Source organism: Anas platyrhynchos, chromosome 6 (genome assembly GCF_047663525.1).
Source record: "Anas platyrhynchos isolate ZD024472 breed Pekin duck chromosome 6, IASCAAS_PekinDuck_T2T, whole genome shotgun sequence".
Taxonomy (NCBI): Eukaryota; Metazoa; Chordata; class Aves; order Anseriformes; family Anatidae; genus Anas; species Anas platyrhynchos.
This window is the reverse complement of record NC_092592.1, coordinates 30,943,656-30,960,799: the sequence shown is the minus strand read 5'-3', so window position 1 is coordinate 30,960,799 and position 17,144 is coordinate 30,943,656. Positions and strand designations below refer to the sequence as shown.

The following is a 17,144-nucleotide window of genomic DNA, read 5'->3' as shown; positions in this document are numbered from 1 at the left end:
GCAATGCACAAGCTGGTCCCCTGTATGAAGCTATCCCACACGCATTTCCCAATCATCATGGGAAAAACAGCACAGGCACCACCAGGACCAGGAGATGCTCCGAGGCACTGACCGTACACCTTCTGTGTCAAGTGTCAGACACCCCAGGGGTGCTTCAGCAGTGACTCATGCCTTGGGAAAGGTCAGGCACAGCAGAGGGCATCTGCCCCATCACCTCCTGACACCGGGGCTAGGCAGGTCTCGGGGCAGGCCGCGTGGTCTGGGGAGAAAGAAAACAGGCACAGCCTCCTTTAAGACTGTTATGCCAACCAGCTAATTAATAGTTAGTTGATTGCACTCTTAAAAGAAGTACTGTTAAAGGAGGACACGCAGTGTGTATCTCCTTTGCCTTAAAAGATGGTTGTAAACAAATTTACATATTACACAAAGCAGGACTTGGCTTGCCACGTTATGTAATTACTCGGACCAGCTGGTGGGAAGAAACCATAACCAACATCGAGCTTGGGCTCCGCTGCACAGATGAATTTCTCTTTTCAGCGCCACATGCTCAGTCCTGGTCCTGTCTTTTTGTCTACGTGCTCATCCTGACAAGCATAAAGACCTCCTAGAAGTTTACAGTTAGGAGGAGAGAAGAAGAATGGCCTGCACCGCAGACAGCTTGAGGGGCAGGGAATGAAAGTTTAAATAAAAGGCTAAATGCTAAGAGCGCAGGACATCTGAGTCCTCTTTCCTGCTTGGACCACAAATCTCCCGAGCAAGTTTGGTTTCTGGCCTCAGTATGTTCTTTTTATTGTTGTTGCTTTGTTTTTTATGGATGAAAACACCCCAAAAAATCTGATGCTTTGTCCAAAGTGCTCATATACAACTAAAAACTGTATGGATGTATCCTACTACTAAGGATGTATCCTACATCCTTAGATTAACTCCAGTGGTAGGCTGGTACTTTAAACCATATGTAGGGACTTAAGACTATATTTAAAAAGAAAAAAAAAACAAAGAGTGAAGGCATGTAAGTGATGTGACAAAGTGTGTCTGTGGACAAGCAGGGATCTAGCTCCATGCCTCCAGCTAACACACAGCTTACTTCTGAAAAGATCTGTCTGTGCTTTTGTTTCCTAAGTATCAAACATGGGAGAGGACTCCATGTCTCGCAGGCATGAGGCAAAGCTACCCACGACAGGTTATCCAGGTTATAAAGGACCGGGGACTGGTGGCACTATCAAGAATCACAAACCGGTGGTTAAAATGACTATTAAATCAAAATAAACCACAATACAAGGAGGGCCAACCCTCTTCAAAGCTCAGTGGCATAAAAGCCTGGACTACCATGATGGCTGTGACAGAAACATTTTGGGGCCTGCTCACTACAGCAACCAGCAGTGAAATGAAAGCTGAGCTTGCTCCCATGTTAGAGGGAAGGCCTGTGGACTTAAGGTCACGTAGTCCGACCTCCTGTAAGGTGTGAGCTTTGATATTTCACCCAGTGTTTCCTCTCAAGCCTCACAGCTTGAGCTTGGCTAAAGCGCAGCCTCCAGAAAGTCTCGGCCTGGTGGGCCGAGGGAGGACCTGCTGCTGGTGCCAAAGGCCGTGCGAGCGGAGCCACCACACTTGTCAGGGGCGGAGGAGGCAATGGCCTCTGCTTTCAGAGGAAGCTGCCCGCCGTGTTTGGCGGCCCTGCTCGCCTCAGCGCCTCCGCTGCCTTCGTCACGGCCACGTCAGGGGAGGCCATCAGGCAGACGTGCTCCCGAGTGCACAGCCCGCAGCACCACACGGAGCAGAGGGTGCACCACACACCTCAGGTCCTGTGGTTTTGGTGAGAGCAGGGTGCAGTAGGTGGCACGTCGCCGCGGCACGAACTGAAAGCGAGAGCCAGGCTGTGCAGCAGGGCTGATGTCACGGCTTTCCAACACAAGAGCTCAAGGAATCCCCCTCGCTCGCCGCGGCAGGAACAGAAAGCGAGAGCCAGGCTGCGCAGCGTGGCTGATGTCACGGCTTTCCAACACAGGGGTTCGAGGAATCCCCCTCGCTCACTCTGGCAGCGTCCTCCTTACTAGTTCCTTCCCCTGCTGCTTCCCCCATCCCTAAATGGCTTCCTCTGCTGGGGCCAGCATAAGCAGCAGTGGGGTCAGGCTCTGGAGCTGCTGACGGTTTGCGCACACAAAATCCAGCCAAACCCAAGCCACAACCTGTTTTTATTTTTTTAAGCAGGGCTATTTTCAACCCCAATGGCACACAGAAAGTGAAACGACACGTCATGGTGGAGCCAATCCCACAGCCTGCCGCAGCCGATAGCGGGCAAGGCTCTTCCTCCCCCAGGTCTTGCTCATCATCCCCGTCTGCATCCCCGGCTCCAGGATGAAGCTCCCATTTTCTCTTTTGTGTTGGCTTTGGGGCTTGTAAGACTCCCTTCAGCTCACTAATCTAGCAGATAACCATCTGTTTTAACTTGCTAGGTGGTTGCTTTTTTTTTTTTTTTTTTTTTTTTTTTTTTTTTTTTTCTGGGAAGCTGTGTGTACCAGGATTAAATCAACCTCTGTAAACTCCCAAAAATCCTTCCAGTGACGGGGCTCACAGCAGAGGCCACCACAGCTCACAGCAGCAGATGGGCAGGAAGGGGAGCAGGGCTCGGGGCCAGGGGACCCTCTCGAACCGGCTTCATCTCCAAAGGAAACGGGGTCGAACAGCGGCCTGGATGCAGCACAAGCTGTAATGATCCCAGCCGAGCTTTTGTTTTCCTCAGCAAATGAGATGTGCTTCGCTCTTAACAACAGAAAGAAAATGGCCAGACCTAGAAAAAGCACAGACAATATAGCAAAGCAACGTGATTTCTAAAAACTAAAAGTAAAAAATACTTAAATTTGTGCTCAAATATGTGCGTTTAGGTGCTGCATGTGGCATGCCTGGTAAGTCAGTGATTCTCTAGTGACCTTTGCCAACCTTCAAATTTTCCACGGGGTCAGCATATCTCTGCACGAAGCCAATGAGTCTGTCAGCTGAACAATTTAATTAGGCTCCATCGACCAGTTGCGAAGACCACAGCTCAGAAACAATTGTAAAAGGTGGGGAGCAAGTCACTCTGAAAAACGCGTAGCTTTTTTGTTTTTAAAACTGCCCCAGAGAGAAGTCAATGGGGAAAAGGCTTGAAAATCTTAATGCTTGGGAGCAGAGTTGAAAAATTGGACAGGATGATCCACAGAGCGACTTGCAATGCTGTGAGGAAAGGGACCTGCATTTTTCACAGTTCTCAGTGCAGCAGTAAAATACAAAGGTTTTTAAGAATGTAAAGGATAAAGTTCATGACACGTCAGTGCAATAACTGACAAGGCTCGGTGCTTTTTGCAGCTTGCTCCAGCAGCAAGAGGAGTTCTGCACACATGGAGCCCTGGCCATTTTGCACCAACTGCCCCGATTTCCCTGTGGCAGCTCCATTGCCTACACACAACGCGTGGCCCAGCTGGGTGGCCAGAGCAATTATGTCTCCCAGTTGTCTGATCTTCCCTCTGGGTTGTTTCTGAGCTGGAGAGCCAAAAGTGAACAGCCCCTGCAATACATTCACATGGTTGCCACATCTCTGCTTGCCCTAGCAGAGCACGTGGTGGGTACCTGTTTTGGAGCACCATCAGTGGGATGGGATGGGCATGCGACCACCCCATGGGTACTGCTCTGGGATGCCAACCAGTGCATGCTGCAATCTGCTGTAGGTGCTCCTGAATGTTTGAGTCCTGCAAGAAAAGCTGTAATTAGCTGTCTAGACAAAAACCCTAACTTCCCACAGGGTCTTGAAACTTGATTCTTATGTCGGCTTCTTTTGTACTGCAAGAGTCCACGTGCCCACCTCCTCCAAACACCGCAATGCTTTTTCCATTATAAAATCGAAACGTCCCTGCAAAACCCCAATGTTAGCTTGCTTTAGTCTCATCGATAATTGTTGAATAATTAAAAAATAAACCCAAAGAATGTTGAGTGCTTCTTTCTCTGTCCTCTTCCTCCTGTTTACACAACACATTGATAAAATCATTAGTAGTCATTTAACATCTGATTTGCATGTTTGTTGTTGCTGTTGCTGTAATATTTTTGCCTTTTAAAATTCCAGAACTTGGCTTTTCAAGAGTGACGGAGGTTGTGTGGGAGAGAAGTTTGCATCCTTGCCAGGGCCCCAAGGATATGCTTTATATCTGGACTAAAATCTCCCCCACCATCAAGGCTCGTGTTGCAGCTACCATCATTTCTACTTTGTTGTTGTGTACAACCTTCTATTTTTGTTATCATGTATGACCTTAGTTGAGCAATATCACTCTAACACAGAGAGTGCCTGCTTTCTTTTCCTACTGGAAAACTGCACTTAGTAATTTTACTGCAAAGGTCTTCCCTGCACTTGAGATCTGTGAACTGGGACCATATTTCTTACATTACCCAGAATTTCACTGTGTGGCCAGTAACAAACTAAGAGGAGAGGATATAGGACTCAAACACTGTGACTCTGAGGAGCTCCTGCTTGCTCTTTATTCCAGGTACCTAGATGGTGCAGTGGCCTACTTGCCAGAGACATAGCTTAATCAGCTGATGACACAATGGCTTTTATTTCATACAGTGACACCAATTATTTTCAAGCCCTGTGACAAACCTTGCTGACCCAACCACAACCCAGAGAGAAGAGGAACTCTTGGAAAGGAACTGCATCACAGAAAAGCTGCACAAACTCCAAAAAGCCCCTCAGGAACCTGACTGAAAGCCATCTAAAAGCCTGGTACAAGCAGAGAACCTTCCCAGGAATCCCTTCAGGACAGCAATCTTTCTTAGGAGGATTACACTAAACCACTTAGTCAGCTCTACCAGGCTTCGTGGTACAGCACTGTGCCAGTCCTCACCCAGGAGATAAACACCTCCTGGAACGTGAAGCGGTGCGATGTGAGTACGCTGTGTGTAATCAACTCTGCAGTAAAACAATGCTGCCAATGCCTTTTATGTCCTGTTACAGATCAATCTTGCAGCTGCTTCTCAAGCAGAGATGTTAACTCAGGTGACTGGCTTGCATCTGAACAAGACGCAGTCAGACACCCACAGAAGACCAGCTCAGGAGCTCTCTGAAACAAATCCAGCTGCACGGCCAGCAGTCACAGCAGAGGTCCTCTGCCGCTGTCACTTCTTGGCACATGACAGGCTGAAAGGTCCCAGCTATGCTCTCCCAAGCAGGGTTACCCTGACAAGGTGGAGATCCCATCCTTTTTCGTCGTAGTGGGGTCTGGTCGTTTTCAGCCAAGCCTGAAAAATCTCACCCTTCATTTTATTATTCAAAACATTTTCAGTTTTGTGGAGGAGGGTTTGCTGATATTTCAGAAACGAGAAGACAACTGCTTCGTGATCTTGTAACTAGGGAGCAAATGAGAGCTCGTCACCAAATGGGAAAGGATTGCGAGGGAGTTGCACACTTCCTACCTAACGCCTGTGTTTTTTGCATTACAATCCAGTAACTCAAACAAGGCTTCTGCCATAGATCTTGTATCACGCTTATATCTTGTGATAATAAGGTGTTTTCCAGAAAACTCATCTTCTTGAGAGTCAGAGCAATATCTAAGACCCTCATGAGCTAATAGCAAGAGTAAAAACATAGGCTTCTAGTGCACAGGACTGAAAAATGTAGGCAGCAGGAAGACTCAGAATTCACGCCACCCATCAAAAACCACCCATCTTGAAATTTTGGCTTTTCTTTGTTGCTTTTAGAGGGTGTAGCTGTGGGCTTTTTATTGCTTGGGCTCCATCCCCCATCGCAGTGAGCGATGAGGGGATTATGCAGGGAAGTTGATTACAATGAGTAGTAATCAACTTCCCTGCACACTGCCTTGAGAAAGAAAATGAGTGATTGTCCCATGTGGGGGAAATTAGCCTGTAAAGGTAATGCTTCCAGTTCCTTACATCGTAAGGGCAGCACAACCACAGAACCAAGCAGCTGTTCTGGTCAAACTACGCTTGAGGTGTGTGGGTGGTAGCAGAGCAGGGAGCCTGCTCACTTCAGGCTAACGTCAGTGCTTCGCCTGAGCAGCAGTCATAGGCTCTTTCTCAGGCAGCTGCACCTCCTTTGGAGAAATCCCGCCCAGCTCTGAACCTTGTTCCTTGCAGCATGCTCCCTTTTGCTTTGCACTGCCTCCATCAGCTGAGTGTCCAGAAAAGAGCTGTCAGGAACAGGCACTGCAATCTGGGCCCTCCATCCAACATTAACACCGTTTTCTGACAGAAAACAAGGCTTCAGAAGACCAACAGGGTGCCTCAAATATTTATATTTGAAGAAACAGAAATGAAATAAAAACCCCAGCTGTAGATAAGTTCTTTATCAAGTTCACCATCAGTGCTGAATATGCTCTTTTCTAGGGAGCTATTTTTGTCTTAAGGAAAATTTAAGAGAAGAAACATGAGGCCTGTTAAATAAAGCTTTTCTATCCGATTGTGAAATTGTCTGTGATTTCTTTTGGTGATGTAAAGCCGTGCTGGACTGGTCCCAAACTCAATTATGAGGAGACAATTGTTAACACTCACCTTGGAAGTAATTAATCTTATCTAAGAGTTTAACTGTAAAATGCATGAAATGATAATATGCTAAACTTAAGGGTACTTCATTTGCTGCTGAATGCTGCTAATAGGATAGGATTTGTGTCACCTTATTGATCTCTGTTTACACAATAACACTGAGTAGACAAGCTCACGGAAAGGACCACATTTCCTTTGATAAGTGCTGTGCCAACTACCTCCCAACGGCCTGACAACAGGGAGGAAGGGAATGGAGCTGCTTTGATTCAGAGGTGTGGGTTGTGCAAAGGTCTCCTCTTCATTTAAGATAGAAGATTTGCAGGCTATATCCTCCCCTTTGATATTCTCCCTCAAGGGAGAGAGCACATCAGGGCAGAGAAGATCAGGGTTCCATTTTCTTAGCCCTGGACACAGGTACCTCCTGTTGGCATTGCTCTGTCTCTCCAGAAGACAAGCACATAGCAAATTATTTTTTTCCTCATAACATGACTTCTTTGCCAGCTCAGTTTCCCAAACCACCTCACTTTCCAGCCTCACCAATGCTATTGCTGGCTCCAAGGAGGGAAGAACACTAGAGCAGCCTTGGCACACCTCTGCCGTAAGATGCAAAGCTGGTGTCTCATTGCTGAGTCTGTGAAGGCTGTGCCCATTTTGGGCACTCAGACGCCCCAGGATGGAGGTGAGGAGCTCCTCAGGAGGAAGGGCTGCATTGCCTTGCATGCACGGGTGAGCCAAGCACACAAATCAGAGGCCAGTGTTGCTCCAGCTAGCAAACAGAGGGGAGAGAGCTGGTCAGTTGCTTCTAATAGAGCTGTGGGGGATGTAGGAAAAAAACTGCAGGGGAAGTCCATTCATTTGCACACATTCATTCTCTCTCTGCCCTCTCCCTCTCCCGAGAAAGTAAATGCCACATCTTTTGTATTTCTTAAAATATCCCTTGTTAACGTAATGAGGCCATTGACAATAACCTCAAGTCAGCATCTGAGGGTGATTCTGACAATTCAGCAGCATCCTCGCTGCTCCAAGGAATTAGAAAACACAAGCAGTGCGGAAAACACAAACATCAGCGCAGAGCAAACACATCTGATGTACCAGAGCAGCAACAAAGAGCCTCCAGAGACCGCAGGGAGGGCACCTATTTGTTGGGGAGAGCAAACCCGGGGGACGTAATGAACAGGCAAAGCATGGCTCGGCTTCTTGGGATTCAGAAAGTAATTAAAGGAGGCACAAGTCAGCAGAGCAGAATATTACACTGTGACTTCATTACAGTCATCAGCACTCCCCCCCCGCTGAGAAGCCTTCTCTTTCCCTCTCCCCCCGCCCCCTGGCACATTTTATTACCAAAACCCAGGGACATCGCACATAAAGGAGAAGTTCATTTTGAAACTTTCTCAAAACGCAACTTGGAAGCTTAGACTTTCTACGCGGGAAGCATAGGGGAAATAGAGAACATCAAGTAAGAAGGAGGTTACGCAGACAGTGAGATGAAACGAAACTACAGCTGCAAAATTTGATGGATTTTTATGGCTGGGGAAGCCCACAGCATAGGCGGTGTCATGAAACCCACCACCGCATGGTTACATCAGTACACGTCTGCCACCAGCTCTACTGAAACCAGGCCAGATATCTGGCACTAACACGGCTCTGTCCTGAGTTCAAAACAACTGCTTATTTTAAATATCGATAAAAGAAAAACTTGTCTAGAGTAGGCTGCCACAATATACTGACTGGAGTGGCTCATACCTGACATTAAAGGATGTGCAGGGCTGAAGGCTGGCTTTCAAGCAAGCGTGGCTGCGTGTGCTCACATCTCAGGGTCCCTGGAGGTGGATTTGTGGCAGGAGACCTTGTTCTCTCCCATTTGCTTTTTAATTTTCGTTTGTAGCTGGATATCCTGTGTGTGGCCAAAAGCAGACAGAAATTGTCATGAGAAGGAGTGAGCTCACGGCACTTCTCAGCAGGCAGGGTACCCGGGCACTGCAGCAGCGTGTTGGCATCGCTGCAGCAACCAGGGTATTAGGGGAATTTTCCAGAATGATGCAGTATGGAGAGCAGCAGGCTTGTCTATGCCCCCCTGCAAGGCCAGCACCACATGGCCCAGTACATCATCCCAGACAGGGCCAGACCCTCTTTGCAAGCTTACATTTCCAGAAAGGAGGAAGAGATCAAAGCCGTGGGAGTACTTTTAAATACCAGAACTGCCTTACTCTGTTCTGCCGAATGAGAGAGAGACTTCATGGGAGAATAAATTGCTTTTATGTCAAGACAGTAACCTTGCACCGCCTCCACCCCATTCCCAGCCATACTGACCTTCATTACACCTTGGTTCTTTTAGCACATCTGGCTGTAAATTAGGACAAACGGGTTACGCCCTTTCCTTCTCCTGTAAGGCAGTGCATTACAGCAGGGCTGTCGGCACACAAAAGCTTTTGCCCTTTCTGTTTCCCTCCCTTGATAATGAGCCATCTATTAAGGAGGCAGATGCAGTTTTAGCTGGTGATATCTTATGTAATTATGTGGGTGAACAACAGAGACAGAGAGAACAGAAGATGGTGGAAGCGAGGAAAAGCAAAACCAGCACAATTCCCAGAGCCCTTAGCACTGCAGCGTCACCAGTGCCCTTCCCTTTCGTTTCACCCCTGCTGCTGGAGCCTACAAGAAAAGGTTTGCTCCCCCCAGCTCCCAAGCAGCTCTTTTCCATGACTCCAGTTTACCAGATCCACTTTAAGTAAGCTTCAAATCCAGCTTATCCCACCAGTGTCAAGTTCTTACATCAACAAGCTTGGGCCTGGGCTCCCAGAGGAACCGGGCTTTCTTTGGGATGCGTGTGCCTCATCAACCTCCCACTAACTGCCAGCCAGGTCACATCTTTCCACTCGCTTGATTTCTTTGGTATAACGTTCACCAGCTATTTGCTTGCCATTCCTTAGCTTGTGCCTGTACCAACCTGGATTTCCAGATGCTCTCCTGTCAAAACTGGCGTGACCAAGGCAGCCTTCCTTACTCGGCTAGGAAATTTCCAAAGAAGCCTTCTGAACAGAAAAGCAGTAATCCTTGTACCATACAGGGAACATCAAGCCTGTAGTAAACATAAAAATCTAAAAACTTTCTCCAGACCTTGGGGAAGTACGGGTAGAGCAAACAGTCACAGGTGGCAGCTGGACTTGAGTCCCAAATAACATTTTAGCTCCGTCCAAATCTGTGGTTTGTTCTGCAGGGTCATGCAAAACTGCCTCAAATCTCGTAGCCTTCTGATTTAAAAGGTAAGTTTGGTCTTGTGATGAAAATAAAAGGTGTTGGGTTAAATTTGGGGCAAACAGTTATTGATCTTACCGTTTTATATTGTTAGTTTTACTCTAGTTACTCACCCATCCCTGCCCTAAAGCTCACATAAGCTTGGTTCACAGACCTCCCCTGTGGGATCCACTTGTAGTTGCTTTACCTCCTCCTCTGCTCTCCTTAAATCTTACCTAATGATAATTACCAGGGGACTGGGACATTTAATTTGCCTGACAACAGCACCCACCTCAAGGAATGAAATAACGCTTTGAGGCTGGGCACAAATGTACTTAACACAAAGACATCACGGTTTTCCCCACGTGACAGTCATTGCAAAGCCTGTGCACAACATGAAGAAACAGAGGCAGGAGAAAAAAAGTGCCCTGTGGGGTGAGACTGTCTATTAACCCGATAACTAGCAGGTTTTCCATGGAAGATATTTTAGGACTACTGCACACGGCTGAGAAGAAGTCCTGCTATTTTTATATTACAGATTGGAAATGTAGGCACAGATATGAGAAGTTATTTGCACAAGGTTGCACAAGACCTTGGTGGTAGAGCCACAGACCCTCTCTCCTTTGCATCTAGCTCTTGGTGCTTTACCTACAAGATCTCCCCTCTTACTAGAAGGCTGTGAAGCCAAAGAAAGTTCAGAGAGGGAGGATTTGCCTGCACAGGAATGCCAGGAGCGCTTCACCCAGACTTTCAGACAGAAGCTGGAGATCCTTTGTGGACATGCTGTCTCTGGCCTGAGACTATATCCGAGCCCACAGCCCCAAGAAAACAGCTGCTCTCCTGGGATGCTCAACCAGAGAGCTCTTATACTGCCCTCCTCTTCTACAGCAGAAGTACGTACTCTCACTTCCCTGTTGCATAGCCACAGACAGCCTTTACATCAAAGGTGGCTGTGTCTCCCTGTTCTCCTCATTTTTATTTCATGCTGGTGAAAAACACTGGCCTGATTGTCCTGGCCTGTACTTACCCGCATGCTGGAGCGATGAGACCTCTCCTTCACCTTGCCTGGCCAGCGCACCTGCACCAGGACGTACTGGGAGCAGTTCAAGGGCTGGAGGGGCAGTTTAGTTTCCATCATTCACTCCCACGTTGGTCTCTCAGTCAAAAAGGCGAAGAAAAGCCTGCCAAGTAGGAGAGGTCAGGGAGCCAGGCGAGCGCTCGTCTAACCGGGTTTGCTGTGACACTGCACTTGTAACCCACAGGTCAGCGAACATGCTGCTGCTGCTGGTCCAGGGGTGGTTTTCCTCCTGCCAAACTGATCTCGGTTTATGTTGGTAATCTTTGTGCTGAATCCAGATTTAGTTACGTGCTACAGTCTTTGCTCCTAATTTCTTGCATGGTTGACTCCTTTGCCCACCGTACTAAAAGCCAATCTGTGCCCAAAATGTGAAAGAGAATCATGCAGAAGGCAGAACGACACTGGGCAAATTAGCTCAGGATCCTGTAAATAAAGACCACATGTGAATGAATATTCACAAAAGCTGCTGAATTAATGTATTATGGGCAACTTTAATCACCCTTGCAATGCTAGAATACCTTAAGGTCAGCTTTTGGATAAAATTTAAATAGGTACACAGAATACAGAAATGAAAGTTTGCTGATCTTTAAAAGGGATAGGCTATAAATATCTTTTAAGACCCATGAAAGCATTCAGTGAAGACATCAAATTATATTTATCCCTCAAACTCACCACAAAATGGTTACAGACTTTTTTTTTTCTCTCCTTTGAAAAACAATAGGAAACAAACTGGTTTATCTTACCATACCTGCTGTAAATACCTTTATGGCAAGGTAATTGCTAAGTGCATTGTGTTGAACAATTCGTTACTTTGTTAGAGGAACATTTGTCATGCCCTTTAGAGATGGCAGAAGAAAATTCCCCTGTGACCTTTGGAAAATGCAATCAGTGTCATTACTCAGAAGTCGAAGTTGGTAAGTTTGTTTTTAAAATTAGGGTTTCCCGTGCCTCCTGAAAAAAAAAAAAAAAAAAAAAAAAAAAAAGACACAATCTGCACTTCCACAGAAATGGAGCCGATCTTACTTATTCCAGCCCTTTTAGACCATTAATGATTTGTGCCTAACTAGCTGGTAGGTGATTCACTGATGAAAGCACCGCGGGTTCCCTGTCCTATGTGCAGCCCTGTGCCTGTCATCGCAGAAGTACAGGACATAACACCGTGGGCTGCCTGTACTGGAGGGAAGATCGTGAGCCCGATTGTGTGATACAAACAAAGGCAGAGCCATTATCAGACGCTGCCTCGCCAGGCTGCATGAAAAAACCGCCTCTGCACAATTGCATAATGCCCTCGGATGTTCCCAGCAGTGCCACGGCAGGCCCACGGGGCTGGCGCTCGGACAGGGAGGAAGCTGGATCTCCTCCCTCCCTCCCTCCCAGCATGGGAAAGCTCAGGAGAGCTGTTGTGTAGGCAAAAACCCCTCACTTATCTCCTGGGAAAGAGCCGTGCTGCTCTGGAGTGACGTCTGACGCACAGAGCTGCGGTGATGGATCAGAGGGAGCCCAGCACCGCGGCAAGCACACGCTGCGTGTGTCACATCCCCTTCCCCGAGCCTCTGCTCATCTCGTTCGCTGGGACAGGAGGTGCACGTACCCTGCTTTTGATCAGTTCCTACGCATTACGATAGGAAACTATTTAAGCAAAGAGGCAAACACTGTAAATACAAAGCTTCTGTATACGTAAACCCCCGTCTCGCACTCTGAGTGTCAGAGGTACAGTTTAACAAGGCAGCGAGGCGAGGCAGTGCCTTGCTCTTTGCTGCTCACAGGCAGGGGAGTTATCCACAACCACACCAGGCAGGGATGGGAATAAAAGGGGGGATAGATTGTCAGACTTCAGCATGTGCCTGAAATCTCCAAGCAGCCAAAATTCCCAGCAGAACAGCAAATGGTGACTTTCTCAGCTGGCTTTGAGTGGGCTCAGCTTCACCACGAGTCAACGTGGCTGTGGTCAGCAGCGCGTGTGGCTTTCATTTCACTTGCATTGGAGTCCATCTGCTCGGGATGCCTCCTCCTCGGCTGCTGCTGGTGGCACCAGAGATTTACAAGGCAGCAGGGAGCATTTCCTAATATCAGTGGGGCGTAGCTTTCCAGCGTGACTGATTGTGCTATTAACTGTGGCAAAGGGAAGAGCACAAGTGGGCAGGGGAGGGAGAGCGCTTCAAGGCCTGGAGTTGAATGGCAAGTGATGTGAAACAGTTCTACGTATGCAAAACAAATGTTTGAAGCTTGCAGGGATATTGCTACAGACGACGCAGTGTTCATTAGAAAAGGGGAAAGCTGTTTGGAAAAATGGAGCCTACACAGGAAAAATGAGATCTAGGTAAACAAGATAGAAAGGAGCTGGGAGCTATGGAGTTAGAGTTGCAGGAGCGTTTCAAACTAAAGACTGTGGGAAGGAAGAAATATGGAAGAACACTCCATTTGGTTGAAGCTTTTATATCTCTGTGTTAAGAAAAAAGGTAGGACAGTACGACGGAGCTGAAGTGAAAAAACAGAGAAGACAAGTCTCTGTAAATGAAGCCCCAATTAAGTAAGCCCCTTAAGCAAGCCCCTTCATCCTGCTGTATCTGTATGTGATTCACCAGGTATGTCAGAGCAACTCATTTTCAGGCAACTTAAATGTCTCATTTTTGAGCAATTAGAGAAGCTGCAGGAAGAGGATAAATTATACTCGAGTTCATCCCATCTGGCAGGCAGAATCTGTTGTAAGACGTAGCTAAGGAAGAATCACCTCGTCTTGTCAGAAATATGTCAAACACAATGTTTACCTTTAAGAAGGGGAACCACATAAAATGTGGAAATTCACTGAAGTGAGAAGCTAAAAACAGTAAAGCACCTGAAGATGATATAATGTTGTTTAAAGATGCTGTACCGCAGGCCCAGCATCAAATAAAAATATGCAAAGGAAAAGAAAAAGTAAGCTAATGTGATTAAAGCGTGTAACACTGCTGAGATGTAAAAAGAAAAAAGGGGGTTTAAGGAAGATGGAAAAGAACATGCAGCCTGATGAAGTGGATATTAAACTATAATAAAGTACAAGCAGATGAAAAACAACTTGCTGAGGGCATAAAACTGAACGATGAGAATTTTTCAAGCACAGCAAAAGCAGGAGGCCTGCTGGAGAGATGGTGGCATGCATGGATCATCCATATGTAAAATGAGTAAGATAAGGCCATAGCAGAAAATCAAAATGAATTCCTTGCGTTGGAGTTCCTGGAGGAACTTCCACACTCCTTAAGGAGGAATGGTTTTAAGGTATAGTTTCACTACTCCTTCAGCTGAAGCAGGCTGAGATTTCAAATAAAAATGTAAAAAAATAAAATAAAAATTCCTTTGTCAGGGTCCCCTGCCCCCTTCTTTGTGTTGGCGCTGGTCTTTGCCTGATCCCACAGTCAGTTGGCTCTGGCAGCCCCAAGGAGTCACTGAGGGTACGGGGGATGCTGCCCACAGCCTGGGGTCCCAGGAGGCACAGGCAGGTTCCCCAGCTTTCCCGGGGAGAAGTATGATGAGGGACTTCCAGGACCAGGGGATGTGGAGGGAAAAGCCAGCGGCTGGAAGCTCAGCTCAACATGCAGCAACAAAATGAGGTTCTGAAGGAGCTGTGATTGGGGCTGAGACCTTGGACAGAAATAAATATGGTTCTGGGTCTCCTCTGTGCCAGAAAATGGGCATGTGCTGAAGGAACTCCAGGACTATGCCATAAACATACCTGGGTGCAGAGCTGCATGCAGGAGCCAACAAATCTCCCCTGGGTGACCACAGAACCAGCGCAACCCGTCAGGTTTCCTCACCACACTGTGCCTGGTAGCACTCAGTGGGCACGAGGTGCAAGGTGTTGAGGATGAGAATAAGCCATTTATGAGTTGTATGGTTCAGAGACAAAGCAGCTGGATGTTCGTCAGCCCACTGGGATGATTCATGGAGGTTGGTAAGGGCTGGTATTCTTTACCTGATACAAAACTGACACGAAGCAAAACATTTACTCTTTGTGCCTCACTGAACCCCTATATAAATTAAGATAATGACCACCTCACGGGGTTGCTTCAAGAATTAACTGATATGGCCAAAGCCTTGACATTCTTAGATGCACATACAAATTATTTAACCAGCTTTTAAGCAGTTCTCTTTTAAATGTGAAACAGACACTGTTACGTCAAGGTCCTTTCAATTGGGTATGTGACCGAGATGAAAGAGAGGGTCTGGAGCTGATCATCTTCAAAGTGGGAGCACCTGGGGTGGCTGCTCAGCGCGGATGCCAATCACCAGACAGGCACTGGAAATTCAAAACATTCCAGCTGGTGATTTGTTACATCAACCTTTTTCATCTGAGCTAGATAAGGCTGTGAATCAATATGGCACAGACTTCCTGCGATGGACAGAGCCATGCTGCGGTCATTAACGTAGGGGCATACTGGAGCTGTATCCTCCTTTCTCAACAGTTCTGCTTATTCAATAATTAAGTAATTTAAGTAATTTAAAAACTTTCAATGATCCCGTAACCATCTCCCACAAGCAATTACATTTAGCCATGTATTGTCAGGTCTTAGTTCCACAAGCAGGTTTTTTTTATGACCGTTTCTATTTTTTAATGGTTTCTCTCCAAAACTTTATCTGGAACCATGTTGTACTGTATGAAGAAGAAAGGGAGACTTTAATCTTTATCCAGGCCCAAGAATAGGGTTCTCTGAAATCAAGCACAGCCAGCAATACAGATAGATAATTTTCACAATATCTGACATGCTAACACTAATTAAAACAAAATTTAATGACAATAATGAGCCCTTGAAGACTGCACCTTTTCCCAAAATTTGGTTATTTGGGATTTCCTAGTCATATGAGTCTTCCACTTGATTGAAAATTCAAGCATTCCTCTTCTTCTAAAAACATCACCACAGTGTGAGGGCACTAGAGACTTCTCAGGGAGATGTGGTTGGAAAACCTCTCTCCTATCTGTCCCAGCCAAGCTCCTGAGCCACAAATGGAGGGCAGGCAAGGTCAGTGTCCAGATTCTTCTTAGTGAAGATGGAAATCTTGGCAAGTGCTTTGGACACACTGGGTACTTTTTTCCTTACATCCTACCTGAAATATCACATGATCCACTCATGCCATATGGTCTCCCAAACAAGCTTAAGGTTTAGACTGTTGTTGTTTTTTAAATCAGACCTTAGGTCAACAACCATTAGGCTTTAGGCACTTTGAAGCTCAGGCATGTAATTAAATCCAGTTAAATAAAGGCTAAAGCCCATCTTGCTTTTACACCATCTTGAACGCTGACCTGCAATAAGCTGATGTTGCGTTCGCACTTTTCAGCACTCCGCAGTGGAGATCAAAACCATCACATTTTTCACACTGGGATTAATAAGTGACTCCCAGTTAATTGAACTTCTCAACTTCCATGATAGCGATACGTTCAACATTCTCATTTCCAAATATTTTAGCCACTTTTAATGTTGCCATTACTGTGGTCTCAGATCAGTTTCACAGTCTCAAATGCCTCCATAGCCACCACATCTCTGTGACCAACAGCTGCCCTTTGGCCAAGTGCATAAATGGGAATCTCAGGGCCAGAGAGAACACAAGTCCCAGACAGCTTCCAGCACTTGGGAGTCCCCAACAGCCAGCTCAGTCACTGGACCAACTTTTCTTTCCCATTTTCCCTCTATTAAAAGATATGGGCTAAATCCCATGTACACCTACGAGCATCTTACCACAAGACTTCATAGACCTTCTACTGACTTCAGCAAACTTGGCTCAAACCTAATTGCTCCTGCCAACCTTCCTGTGTTCCTGGACTTCACAGGGTAACTGTTAAGGACAGAAATACATCCGTTGTTTACTCTAGAAACTGGAGAGCTGCTTTAACCTCTGGCTAAAAACAGGTGCATTTTCCTATCAGGTTCGTGAGTCACTCATCCCAGCACAAACTGGTGAGCTTGGAAAGCCCAGTGGTCACAGAACAACAGGAAAGGATGACTTTTTAATTGAACGGTGGCAAATTTCATCATCCGGCTTTCCTGGGTGGCTTTTTTCTTTTTAAGTCATGTTAAATCATTGGTTTAACACAGCTCGGGCCTGTTCCTCGTAAATTCCTTTTCTGTGTGGTATTTCAGCATCATATCCAGTTTGGGATGGAAAACACTACTATTGTTAGATTCCTAGGGGAAATAGCAGGTGTAATGTGTGACTACATAAACAGTGTAGGCAATTAATACCGCTGTAATATATTTTGTGTTTGGTCCAGCATAATCAGACCTTTCAGCACAGGGACTTGTATTTTTTTTTTTTTTTTTTTAATTTTTCTGTGAAAACA

General features: G+C 46.4%; 1 long non-coding RNA gene across 4 annotated transcripts; it reads right to left on the bottom strand.

Moving 5' to 3' along the window:
• Positions 1-2,165: 2,165 nt before the first annotated feature.
• LOC101805254 (uncharacterized) lies at positions 2,166-17,009 on the bottom strand. 4 transcript variants are annotated; one of them, XR_011810111.1, is made up of 8 exons: positions 15,355-16,987; positions 14,544-14,794; positions 10,784-11,257; positions 9,470-9,601; positions 8,266-8,416; positions 7,060-7,288; positions 3,557-3,722; positions 2,166-2,788 (listed from the first exon to the last, which is right to left on the bottom strand). It is a non-coding gene; the product is annotated as an uncharacterized lncRNA (long non-coding RNA). The 4 variants fall into 4 exon arrangements; XR_011810110.1 differs by having other exon boundaries at positions 3,557-7,288; positions 15,355-17,009; XR_003498057.3 differs by lacking the exon at positions 14,544-14,794 and having other exon boundaries at positions 3,557-7,288; positions 16,543-17,009.
• Positions 17,010-17,144: the final 135 nt, after the last annotated feature.